The sequence below is a fragment of the Phyllobates terribilis genome, unplaced genomic scaffold (genome assembly GCF_046119375.1).
Source record: "Phyllobates terribilis strain yellow unplaced genomic scaffold, ASM4611937v1 Scaffold_201__1_contigs__length_3545014, whole genome shotgun sequence".
Lineage (NCBI taxonomy): Eukaryota > Metazoa > Chordata > Amphibia > Anura > Dendrobatidae > Phyllobates > Phyllobates terribilis.
Window position 1 is genome coordinate 1,399,734 of NW_027362961.1, and position 14,114 is coordinate 1,413,847.

General features: G+C 43.9%; 1 long non-coding RNA gene across 1 annotated transcript in view; it reads left to right on the forward strand.

Moving 5' to 3' along the window:
* The window catches only part of LOC141213650 (uncharacterized), a 45,841-nt gene extending 34,548 nt beyond the window's left edge, over positions 1-11,293 (forward strand). The window contains exon 3 of the long non-coding RNA XR_012283071.1: positions 10,721-11,293. This is a non-coding gene — a long non-coding RNA (uncharacterized lncRNA). The remainder of the gene's footprint in view (positions 1-10,720) is intronic.
* Positions 11,294-14,114: the final 2,821 nt, after the last annotated feature.

The following is a 14,114-nucleotide window of genomic DNA, read 5'->3' on the forward strand; positions in this document are numbered from 1 at the left end:
CCTTAAATTGAAATCCAAACCTTTGTCATCACTTATTTCTGTGGTTGCAATTGATAACACTCCTTTGAACTGTATTACTCACAAGGTTGCAGTATTTTCTCGCACTATCAATGGAGTTCACCAAGAAATTTTGGACTTGGTTGTTTTGGATAATTTACCCTCTCCAGTTGTTCTAGGATTGCCTTGGTTAAAACTGCACAATCCTTTATTGGACTGGTCTACTAATGTGATTAAGTTTTGGAGTCCGAAGTGCTATGATAAATGTTGTAATGGTCGCTCTGCGGCTGTGGAAAAAGTGGAATTACCTGTACCTATTCAAGATTTTTGGAGGGTTTTTTTGGAGGAGTCGCAAGTTTTACCTCCTCATAGGGATTATGATTGCGCCATTGAGTTTGTTCTGGGTGCTACTCTTCCCAAAAGTCGCTTGTTTAAACTGACTATCCCTGAAAGAAAGGCCTTGGAGGAGTACAAAGAGACTAGCCTGGTTGCTAGTCACATTAGACCTTCTAAGTCGCCTGTGGCAGTCGGATTCTTCTTTGTTAAAAAAAAGGACGGCGGTTTATGTCCATGTCTGGATTTTCGTGAAATAAGATTACCGTACGCAATTCCTACCCGTTACCGTTAATTCCTGACTTGTTTAACCAGTTAGTGGGAGACAAGTGGTTCTCCAAAATTGATCTCCGGGGGGCATACAATTTGTTACGTGTGAAGGAGGGTGATGAATGGAAAACTGCTTTTAACACTCCGGTAGGTCATTTTGAAAATCTGGTGATGCCTTTTGGTCTTACCAATGCACCTGCATTTTTTCAGAACCCTATTAATGACATCCTGAGACCTCTGATTGGTAAGAATGTGGTTGTGTATTTGGATGACATTTTGATTTATTCACCAGATCTGGAGTCCCATTGGCAGAGTGTACGTGAAGTTTTGCAGTTATTGGGTGATATTTCACTCTTTGCTAATCTGGAGAAATGTGAGTTTGCTGTGCAGAAAATTTGTTTTTTGGGCTACATTGTCTCCAGCGATTGCTTTGAGATGGACCCTGTGAAGGTTCAGGCTGTGCAGGAATGGCCTAGGCCTATTGGTTTGAAATCTATACAGAGATTTTTGGGTTTTGCCAATTATTACAGGAAATTCATTAAGAATTTTTCTGTAATTGTTAAACCTCTAACCGATCTCACCAGGAAAGGTGCGAATACGGCCCAGTGGACTACTGAGGCCATTGAAGTTTTTGAGTATCTCAAAGAGAGGTTCAGTTCTGCCCCTATCCTTATGCAGCCTGATGAGACCAAGCCTTTTTTGGTCGAGGTCGATGCTTCATCGGTGGGGGTCGGAGCAGTTTTGTCTCAGGAGAACAAGGGTGGAGTACATCCTTGTGCCTTCTTTTCGAAAATTTTTTCGGAAACCGAACTGAATTATGATGTTGGAAATCGGGAGCTGCTGGCTATTAAACTCGCGTTTGAACATTGGCGTCATTTTTTGGAAGGCGCTAGATTTCCTATTCAGGTTTTCACAGATCATAAGAATTTGATTTATCTGGATGCTGCCAAGCGCTTGAATGCCCGTCAAGCTAGGTGGGCACTTTTTTTTTCTCGGTTTCATTTTTCTGTTACCTATTTCCCTGGTACTAAGAATGTTAAAGCCAATGCTTTATCTCGCAGCTTCTCTCCTACGGTCGGTGCCGAGGAGGAGGAGAGCATTTTACAGAAAGGAGTTGTGGTGGCGGCTTTGGACTCTGTTTTGGAGAATGGGATTCTGAAAGCTCAAGATGATGCTCCATCTAACACTCCCCATGGGAGGTTGTTCGTGCCTGGAGCCTTTAGGAGAGATTTGTTTGTGGAGTGTCATGAGTCTCTGTTGGCAGGTCATCCAGGAATTTCGGAGACTAAGAGACTGATCAGTCGCAGTTTTTGGTGGCCTGGATGGCAGAAGGAAGTCATCAAGTGAGTGTGTCAGTGTACTGTGTGCGCTAGGTCAAAGGCTTCACATACTCCTGCTGCGGGGTTGCTTTGCCTTCTGGATGTTCCTAGTGCGCCTTGGACGCATCTCACTATGGATTTTATTACTGATCTTCCTGTGTCCGAGGGTTTTACTGTCATCTGGGTGGTCGTGGACCGTTTTAGTAAGATGTGTCATTTGGTTCCATTCATTAAGTTGCCCTGCGCCAAGACACTCGCTAAGGCATTTGTTAAGGAGATTGTCAAGCTCCATGGTGTTCCCACGGATATTGTTTCTGATAGAGGACCTCAGTTTGTGGCTTGCTTTTGGCGTGCTTTTTGTGCAGGTTGGGAGTCCATTTGTCATTTTCGTCTGGTTATCATCCTGAGTCTAATGGACAGACTGAAAGAAAGAACCAGGATGTTGAGCAGTTTTTGCGTTGCTTTGTGGCGGACAATCAAGAGGTGTGGTCGGAGTTTCTGCTTCTCGCAGAATTTGCTCTTAACAGTCATACATCCTCCTCTGCTGGGTGTTCTCCTTTTTTTTTGTTGTACTGGGAGACATCCGTCTTTTGGTTCTTTCTCCAAATTGGGGTCGGCGGTGCCGGAGGAGGAGAATTTTTCCGGTGATTTAGAGAGAGTTTGGACTAATGTACGTTGTAACCTTCAAGAGGCTAACAAAAAGTCCAAGAAGTATTTTGACAGGAAACGTAAAGAGGTTTTGTTTACTGTGGGTGACATGGTTTGGTTGTCCTTGAAGAACCTGCGTTTGAGGATTCCCTCTAAAAAACTGGGTCCTAAGTTTGTGGGTCCATTTAAAGTGCTTCAGGTTGTTAACCCACCTGCTGTTAGGTTGGATGTCCCTACTTCCTGGAAGATTAATCCTGTATTTCATGTTTCCTTCTTGAAAAAGGCTGACGTATCTAATAGGGACGCCACTGTCACAGTTCCTCCTGTGGTGGAAGACGGCGAATATGAAATTTCTCGTATTTTGAATTCTAGATGGCATAGAGGGAAATTACAGTATCTTGTCTCCTGGAAGGGTTTCGGTCCCGAAGACTACTCCTGGGTAAGGACGGATGATGTCTCTGCTCCTAGGCTAGTTAAAGCTTTCCACAGGAGGTTTCCTCAAAGGCCTGGGCCTGGAGGATCAGGAGGATCCTCATAGAAGAGGGGGTTCTGTTAGAACCCTCCTGTTAGTTTTTGCTATCTTGTGTTTTGTGGCCACGTGACCACCTGCCTATATATTCCAGCTCTGCCCTTCTGGCTTTGCTGGACTTCAGTGTTGTTTGACTGTTTTGCTAGCCTGGTGCTTCGGTGCCTAGCTCTGTCAGTTTGCTTGGTCCTCTTGGACCTCTAGTACTTTTTGTCAATTTGTCTTTTGTGTTCTACAACAATTTCTGTTTAGGAAGTGTCCCATTTTTGTCCCAGTCCTTAGTTCTTTAGGAGCCCTTCCTTAATTCTATAGGTCTTCGTTCAGACTAGCCGAAGAAAAAAGTGGGTCTGTTCACTAGGAACAGGCAGCCCGCTACATCGTAGGGATTCAGCTTAGTCTTACTGTAGGGACAGCTTTCCCCTATCTTTCCTTATTTCTTCTTGCAGATCATAACACACATAGCCTTACTTTGTTATTTAGATAGACAGATAGATAGAGGGCTGCCACCAGGAATTTCAGGGCCCAATATTGGCAACATTTTCAAGCTCCCTTGAGACTCCGCCCAGGCTCCACCCCAGCTCCACCTCCACCCCTCGAAACTTCCACAGTCCCACCACCAAATATTGGAAAAACTCCACTTCTGCACCACGCCCTCACCAATCACAGATTTACAGTTCCCACTCAACCATATATCACATACATAGCCAGCAACTTTTGTTTTGGCCAAAAGATTTTTTTAATCAACCACCACGACAAGTTAGACTCTTTTGGCTGGGCCCTACTTTACTCTAACCTATTAAACCTTTCTTAAAATATCCAATACTCTTTTTAGGTATATTTTTATTTCTTTTTCTTTAAAGGAATGTGTCACATACATTTTTTAAAATGACTAATAATATCACATTCAAGGAACAAAAACCATCACACCATAGCCGGACCACAATTTACCATCACATAGTCACCAAATAATACCACATACAAGGTATACTGCCACACCATGACCAGACCACATATTACCACCACATAGTGATCAAATAATAGCACATACAAGGAAAAAATACCGCCACACCATGGCCAGACCACATATTACCACCACATAGTGATCAAATAATACCACATACAAGGAAAAAATACCGCCACACCATGGCCAGACCACATATTACCACCAAATGGTCACCAAATAATACCACATATACACTGTGTGCAGAATTATTAGGCAAATAAGTATTTTGATCACATGATAATTTTTATACATGTTGTCCTACTCCAAGCTGCATAGGCTTGAGAGCCAACTACCAATTAAGTAAATCTGGTGATGTGCATCTCTGTAATGAGGAGAGGTGTTGACTAATGACATCAACACCCTATATAAGGTGTGCTTAATTATTAGGCAACTTCCTTTCCTTTGGCAAAATGGGTCAGAAGAGAGATTTGACGGGCTCTGAAAAGTCCAAAATTGTGAGATGTCTTGCAGAGGGATGCAGCAATCTTGAAATTTCCATACTTTTGAAGCGTGATCACCGAACAATCAAGCGTTTCATGGCAAATAGCCAACAGGGTCGCAAGAAGCGTGTTGGCCAAAAAAGGCGCAAAATAACTGCCCATGAATTGACGAAAATCAAGCGTGAAGCTGCCAAGATGCCATTCGCCACCAGCTTTGCCATATTTCAGAGCTGCAACGTTACTGGAGTATCAAAAAGCACAAGGTGTGCGATACTCAGGGACATGGCCAAGGTAAGGAAGGCTGAAAAACGACCACCTTTGAACAAGAAACATAAGATAAAATGTCAAGAATGGGCCAAGAAATATCTTAAGACTGATTTTTCAAAGGTTTTATGGACTGATGGAGAGTGACTCTTGATGGGCCAGATGGATGGGCCAGAGGCTGGATCAGTAAAGGGCAGAGAGCTCCACTTCGACTCAGACGCCAGCAAGGTGGAGGTGGGGTACTGGTATGGGCTGATATAATCAAAGATGAACTTATGGGACCTTTTCGGGTTGAGGATGGAGTGAAGCTCAACTCTCAGACCTACTGCCACTTTCTGGAAGACAACTTCTTCAAGCAGTGGTACAGGAAGAAGTCGGTATCGTTCAAAAAAAACATGATTTAAATGCAGGACAATGCTCCCTCACATGCATCCAACTACTCCACAGCGTGGCTGGCCAGTAAAGGTCTAAAAGAAGAAAAAATAATGACATGGCCCCCTTGTTCATCTGATCTGAACCCCATAGAGAACCTGTGGTCCATCATAAAATGTGAGATCTACAGGGAGTGAAAACAGTACACCTCTCGGAACAGTGTCTGGGAGGCTGTGGTGGCTGCTGCACGCAATGTTGATCGAAAACATATCAAGCAACAGACAGAATCTATGGATGGAAGGCTGTTGAGTGTCATCATAAAGAAAGGTGGCTATAATGATCACTAATTTTTTTGGTTTTTGTTTTTGCATGTCAGAAATGTTTATTTCTAAATTTTGTGCACTGATATTGGTTTACCTGGTGAAAATAAACAACTGACATAGGATTATATTTGGTTTTTATTAAGTTGCCTAATAATTCTGCACAGTAATAGTTACCTGCACACACAGATATCCTCCTAAGATAGCCAAATCTAAAAAAAAAACACTCCAACTTCCAAAAATATTAAGCTTGGATATTTATGAGTCTTTTGGGTTGATTGAGAACATAGTTGTTGATCAATAATAAAAATAATCCTCTAAAATACAACTTGCCTAATAATTCTGCACACAGTGTAAGGGACAAATACCGCCACACCATGACCGGACCACATATTACCACCACATAGTGACCAAATAATACAATACTGATCATTAATAAAAAAAAAAAAAAATACTAATATTACCATAAGTGCCATTATACACAGGAGCTCTCTACATAGTAGACGGTGTACAGTGATCACCAGTGACATTATACACAGGAGCTCTGTATATAGTGTCAGTGTACAGGTAATACAGTGATCACCAGTGACATTATACATAGGAGCTGTGTATATAGTGTACAGGTAATACAGTGATCACCAGTGACATTATACACAGGAGCTCTGTATATAGTGTCAGTGTACAGGTAATACAGTGATCACCAGTGACATTATACATAGGAGCTGTGTATATAGTGTACAGGTAATACAGTGATCACCAGTGACATTATGCACAGGAGCTCTCCATATAGTGTATAGTGTACAGGTAATACAGTGATCACCAGTGACATACACAGGAGCTCTGCACATTAGTATATAGTGTCATTGTACAGAGAACACACTGACTCACAAGTGACGTCTCTAGTTGAAGTCCTTCATCTTCGCTTTTTTTCACTTTCATCCAGCGCAGACCGACCTCACTTCTTCCAGCCAGGACTCGTCTCTGCATAAAATAGCACACAGTTATCTAGAGCACATTCCCCAATTTCTACATTACGCAGCTGAATACAGATGTGCACCCACCATTAATATATAATTAGTTATTATGCAACCCACCATTCCAAATACAAATTGTAATCCACCACGGCCCCCCCCACTAACTGTAAATAGCCACTTTCTCCACCCAATAAATATATAAATTAAATAGCACCTGTACTCTTTCCCAATTCATTACCAGTCACACTCCTGCATCCTCAACACCCCCCACTCTGTACCTTCCGCTCCCCCAATTCATTATATTTACATGAACCCCTCCACTCCAATTCATTATGTCATGTTCATGCTCTCTCCCAACCTGTATTCATAATCATTTATTCTCCCCCACTCCCAATTCATCATTTGCTCTCCCCCACTCCCAATTCATTATTTGCTCTCCCCCACTCCCAATTCACCATTAGCTCTCCCCACCCCCCATTCAACATTTGCTCTCCCCACTCCAAATTCACCATTAGCTCTCCCCACTCCAAATTCACCACTAGCTCTCCCCACCCCCCACTCCCAATTCACCATTTGCTCCCCCCATCCCCACTCCCCATTCACCATTTGCTCTCCCCACTCCCAACTCATCATTTGCTCTCCCCACTCCCAATTCACCATTTGTTCTCCCCACCCTCCACTCCCAATTCACCATTTGCTCACCCCACCCTCCACTCCCAATTCACCATTTGCTCTCCCCACCCGCACTCCTAATTCACCATCTGCTCTCTACCCCCACTTCCAATTCAACGTTTGCTCTCCCCACCCCCCACTCACTATTTGCTCCATTCACCATTAGTTCTCCCCACCCCCTGTTCCCAATTCACCATTTGCTCTTCCCACCCCCAATTCATCATGTGCACTCCACACTCCCAATTCACCATTAGCTCTCACTACCGCTCCCTCCCAATTGACCATTTTCTCTCCCCACTCCCAATTTACCATTAGCTCTCCCCACCCCCACTCCCAATGCACCATTTGCTCTCCCCACCCACCACTCCCAATTCACCGTTTGCTCTCCCCACCCCCAATTCACCATTTGCTCTCCCCACCCCCACTTCATCATTTGCTCTCCCCACCCCCAATTCACCATGTGCTCTCCACACTCCCAATTCACAATTTGCTCTCCCCACTCACCTCTCTCAATTAATCATTTGCTCTCCCCAACCACTCCCAATTCATCATTTGCTCTCCTCACCCCCCCATTCAGCATATGCTCTCCCCACCCCCCACTTCCAATTCACCATGTACTCTCCCCACCCCCCAGATCATTATCTGCTCTCCCCACCCCCAATTCACCATGTGCTCTCCCCATCCCCCACTCGCAATTCACCATTTGCTCTCTCCACCCCCCACCTTCAATTCATAATTTGCTCTCCCCACCCACCATGTGCTCTCCCCACCCCCAATTAATAATGTGCTCTATCCACTCCTCACTCCCAATTCACCATGTGCTCTCCCCACCCCCCACTCCCAGTTCACCATGTGCTCTCCCCACCCCTTAATTCCAGTTCACCTTGTGCTCTCCTCACCCCCCACTTCCAATTCTCCATGTGCTCTCCCCACCCCGACTCTCAGTTCATCATGAGCTCTCCCCACCCCCACTCCAAAATCATCATTTGCTCTCCCCACCCCCAATTCACCATGTGCTCTCTCCCCCCCCACTCCCAATTCATCATGTGCTCTCCCCTTCCCCCACTCCCTATTCTCCAAGTGCTTTCCCCAACCTCCACTCCCAGTTCATCATGAGCTCTCCCCCAAGACCATTTAATTAATTCTATTAAAAATAAATAAATTGATACTTACCTCTCATATAATCCCCTGCAGCTGCACTTCTGTACTGGCATCTTGGCCCTCTATGCAGACGCGTACGCGATGATGTCATTGCGTACGCACCTTCACCAGCACGTCCCATAAGAGGCGGAGGGACTGCACGGCCGTTCAGGTTTTATGGCGGTGAGAGCTCCAAGGGTCCCGGCACACGATACCCCAGTGTCGGCATATAAGTAAGCAAAAAAGATGGTAGCACTTAATAGAAAATTACATAAAAAATGGTGTATTTATTGGCCCGTGTGAACAGGTGCCAATGTTTCGGCTCAAAAGCAAGTGGATTTTTAATGCAACCAAACAAGCCTCATCAGGTCTAAGAAATGTATTTATTTTAATAAAATAAACAGTTTGTATTGTGGAGTCTGCTCCACTTCAGAATTATTACATATATTGGGAATAACTCTTTAACCCCTTCCCACTTAAGGTACTTTTTACTTTCCTGACCAAGCCAAATTTTTTAAACTAATATGTGCCATTTTATGTGGTAATAATTTTTTTCTTGACACATTGTAGTTTACGTTCGTGGTAAATTTAGGTCAATATGATAGACATTTATATAAAAAATATCGGAAATTTGATAAATATTTAGAAAAAGTCTCATTTTTGTACTTTGAATTTTGTATGCCAATGAAATGTCCCATCCCTCAGTTTTTCAGGACCATCTACGCATTTGAAAAGATTTTGAGGGACCTATATGTCATGTATACACCTCAAAATATTCAAAACCGTATTCAGAAATTTTGTATAACCCACAGGGCTTCATGCAAAGTTAAATGAAAAATTACTTTTTATTATTATTATTAGCATGTGAAGGTATTTGCAAAGGGGGGTAGCAGAGGAATAGTGAGGCGAGAGATGAACCAGTCGAGCAGCAGAGTTGGGGATGGACTGGAGGGGTGCGAGAGTGTTAGCAGGTAGGCCACAGAGGAGGGTGTTGCAGTAGTCGAGGCGGGAGATGATGAGGGCATGAACAAGCAGTTTAATAGATTGAGGGTTGAGGAAAGGATGGATTCTGGGAATACTTTTGAGCTGGAGGCCACAGGAGGTGGCAAGAGCTTGGATGTGGGGTTTGAAGGACAGGGCAGAGTCAGGGGTTACTCCGGGGACCGGGGAAAGTGTGATGTCATTTATTGTGATAGAAAGATCAGGTGGGGAAGATATGCGAGATGAAGGAAAGATGATGAGTTCAGTGCTGAAACAGTTGGCTTATCCTCGAGTATATACGGTATATACTTTAAACTGTAAAGTGTTAGTAACAAGGCAAATCAACAGTAGAACTAATAACAGTAAGCTTGGGATAGCAGAGAAAGTCTTTCACTATTTAACGTTAATGTTCTCTTCACAAAGGTGGTGTGCCCAGTCGTGTGAGTTTCCATGTAAGTTCTCTATGAAGCTCTGGCCCTAGCGGGGATCACTGGGTTTTCCGGCTAGGCCGCAAGTCTCTCTCTGATGTTCACTACTAGGACCAACCCTTCTCAATCAATATGTTTCCACAAAGTAAAATAATAGGAGCTATACTCACCTCTGGTGCTGGCACCATTCCAGCTGGATCACTGAGGGGCTCCCGCAGGAACTGAGCAGTCAATGTCTGTGATCCTAGCTGTTATCTTTAATTAACGCCTTTGATGCCGCAACCTATAGTATCAGTGGCATCTAGGTTGTCAAATAAAGGTAGGGGGCTCTTTTAGTCAACCAACTCACACAATGGCCCCCACAGCTGTAATTGTAAATCATGCCTCGCAGCATCGTGCAATAAAGCTCAACCAGGTTCACATTCTGTAAAGGGACTAAAGTAAAAAAAGTAAAAACCAAAACGGTTTATAGAAAAAAATAACAAATCCCAGGTCCCGTTCTTTGATGTGGACTTGGGAACTGAGCCGACAAATGATGGCTGCATTATTCAGCCATCATCTGCCTCTAACAGATGCGAGTGGAGGGAAGCGACCGTTAACCTGTTATATGCCGCTAACTATCTGTGATGGCAGAATTTACAGCGACTGGTCCAGGTGGGGCACACTGTTCTAACTGTCCCTGCATCATGATTGTGGGGTGCCAAAGGGTTGTCATGACAGCTTGAGGTTTTCTGAACACCCCAGTGCTTGTCATGACAATACTCTGTAGTATCGGTGTCTCTGCGCCTTGACAGGCAGAGACGCCGTCCCTCTTACCGCCGCGCTCCCCTCCCGGCGTCCTCCGGCGCTCCTGCTTCTGCCGGCGCGCAGCTTCCCGGGCATTGTGCTTAGGGCGCCCTCTTAAAGGGGCCGCGCACGCCGTCCTAAGGAGTCCCCGGCCAATGACCGGAGGACCTCTCATATAAAAGGCACCTCCTCCAAGATGGAGGTGCCCATGCAAGGTTGTAGCTTTGTGTGTTAAACTCTGCTTCAGCCCTCAGGTCCTGCTGCCAGCCTGACTACCAGTCCAGCCCGCCAGCTTGACTACAAGTCCAGCCCGCCAGCCTGACTACAAGTCCAGCCCGCCAACCTGACTACAAGTCCAGCCCGCCAGCCTGACTACTAGTCCAGTCCGCCAGCTTGTCTACTCTCCAGCCCGACAGTCTGTCTACAGTCAAGTCCGCCAGTCTGTCTATGGGCCTTGCCCGCCTGCTTACCTGGAAGCACCTGCCTGTTACCTACCGTGCCTACCAGTCAGCTTATCTGGAGGCTCCTGCTTGTTATCTGCCGTGTCTGCCAGTCTGCCTACCCGGATCACCCGTCAGCCTGCCTGCCGTGCTCATCTGCTGTACCGGTCAGTTCCTGCCTTCTGACCCGTGGGAGTCACCTGCTCTCATACAAGGTTGGTCCCAGAGTAGCACCTGGTCTCTCTGCTCGGTCTTCCCTGGTCACGGAGTCGATTGAGCCGCCGTATGACCTTGGTCAGTCCGAGTTGACAGCTACTTACGCCCCTCTGGTCCCTCCTTGCACCGCAGCACAGAGGTTCCACCACCCGGATCCGTAACATACTCCTTTGAACACATGCCTGTGGAGAGTAGGAGACTGTGATTTTTGCTACATACTGAAGCAGGGCTGCCACCAGGAATTTCAGCACCCCATACTGGCAACATTTCCGGGCACCCTTGAGACTCCACACCAGCCCCGCCTCCACCCCTCAAACTTTCCACCGTCCCACCTCCCACTCTTGGAAAAACTCTGCTTCTGCACCTCGGTTTCACCAATCACACATAAACAGTTCCCATCGAACACCATATCACATACACAGCCATCAGCTTTTGTTTTGGCCAAAAGATTTTTTAAGCCTGCCACCACGACAAGGTAGACTCTTTTGGCAGGGCCCTACTCTACTCTAACCTATTAAACATTTCTTAAACTATCCAATATTCTTTTTAGGTATATTTTGCTTATTTTTCTTTAAGGGAATGAGTGACGTACATTTTTTAAACTAATTGAAACCAGATTGTGATAATTTTTTTATAATCTGTATTTCTGACTTCAGATTATTGTATCCTGTTTTCTGTACATTTATGGAAATCTGCTGTCTTGCCTGTTTGGAGATATGAACAATAGACATATGGATGTATATATATCACAAGACAAAATATGGGAGTCTAATTCCTAGGGAGAGTTTTCTATACATGTTCTCATGTTTAGTGACATGCAGATGTCATTGTGCAGGAAAGGGGAAGAGGTGAGCTGTGACACGACCTAATGTGAATGGTGGATTCTGTTATCTCTCATTGTAATCCTGCTGGCTATGATAATGAGGTGACTGCTGAAAAGGAATCTCTTCTGGACGTGTTATTCTATTAGAAAAGCAATTTCTGTTTATTTATTATTTATGATATAAGGGGTGACAAACTTTAAAGTAAATTCTTCCAAAAAGTTAAACTATGATTAAAAGGATTGGCAATTTTCTGGTTATTCTTTACCAATGTGTTTGAGATGATGATAAGGCACTTAGTATTATGGTCTTTCTTGAACTTCGGCACTAAATACGAAATATGGGAAATAGACTATATTTCTATGTTGAATTTCTGCATTAAGGGCCTTTTATTCATCTCACACACACATTGGTTAAGAATAACCAGAGCATGGTCAATGCCCTTAACATAAAAGTTTTGTAAAACATTCCCACTAAACATTTCGCTAATTAAATCTATTTTTCATAAGAGTCATTTAGTTAAATCCTTTGGTCAATTATGTAAAGTGCAAAATTATAATGTAATAAAACAAAGACAAAACGTATAACCAATTAATACAATGAAAATAAGGTCATTTTGTGAGGTCAGAAAACATATTAAAACAACGATCTAAGGAAATGAACCATAATAATAAAGACGTATTTCCATAAATTCAAGAACAACAAACAATAGTGCGCTCTATCCTAAAAACTGAGCCCTAATATTAAATGGGTATTCCCATCTGGGGTACCGATAGTGCATCGCAGGGTCAGTCAGGTGCAGGTCTCAGAACTGAAACATCACTATCCGATCTGTTACATCTGTCTAATGCTAGGACTTTGGGTCAGTAATCCCGCAGTCAGGCTAGGACACTCATCCATAATACAGGGGAACATAGAAGGCAATAACACACTAATGTAAAACTGGCTGCAATGTAGAAGATGTGAAGATGCAAATTTACATGTATGGAACAGGCAGTCGTTTTACCTGCTGGTTAGAAAAATCCTTAATCAGGTCTTTAAAATTCAGGTGTCTGGCGAGCTCATGTTCAATTGACAGAAGGGCTCGGCTGTTTAACCGTTGTTCCGTCATTGTAGAATGCAGATAGTTCTTGAGAGTTTGCTAATGCTATCTCTCCTTCTGCTACTCAAAGTGGTTGGGTGATAAAAATTCTTACAATACACACCTCTCCAAATCTTGAAGCTCGAATTTGTAGATGGCGTTTAGTAAAGCCAGTGGACCCATGTTTTCTGTAAATGTAGCTTCATAAACTTTCCGAAGATGTTGCTACTCAGAAAGTAACGGTGATGTGAGATCTACCTGCCTTCCCATGGGTTCTTCCATCTCTTGCTATTATTTTGAATTATTTGGTTCTTTCCTAGAATGGGTGGTCAAGTATGAAACAGGTTCCTCCGCTATAATCCATTATCTTGACGATTTTCTTTTTGTGGGACCACCAGATTCCAGGTCCTGTCAATTTTTGCTGGACAATTTTATTTTTTTCGCGTCGTATTTTGGCGTTCCCTTATCCAGTGGAAAAACTTTTGCTACTACTTCGCTATCCTTTTTAGGAATTGAGATTGATTCCGTTGCCATGGTTTTTCACCTTCCCTCAGAAAAAAATTCAAAATTGCTGTCCCAGATTGAAGGATTTTGTTCTGTTCTCAAAGTAACACTATGTCAAATGCAGTCCATGCTAGGCCTCCTTAACTTTGCTTGCACAGTAATGCCTATGGGGAGAATTTTTTCCAGACGTTTATCCCTCTCGACCAAAAGCATCAAGCTTCCCCATCAAAGAATTCGGATAAAACCTCCTTTGAAAGCAGACTTGCTGGTTGGGAAGGAGTTCCTCTTGTCCTATAATGGATATACATGCTTTTAGTTATCGGAATTGACTAATGAGGATCTCTCCCTTTTTTCCGATGCCGCTGGATCTACTGGTTTCAGTGTCATTTTTGGAGACCAATGGTGTGCCGAACCTTGGCCGGAATCTTGGCGCACTGAGGGCTGGGTTAAAAACCTTACTTGGTTAGAGTTATTTCCTATCATCACAGCCATTTCTTTATGGGGCCCATCCCTCAGGGAAAAACGGATCTGTTATTGGACTGACAATATGAGTATTGTACACGCCATAAATCACTTGTC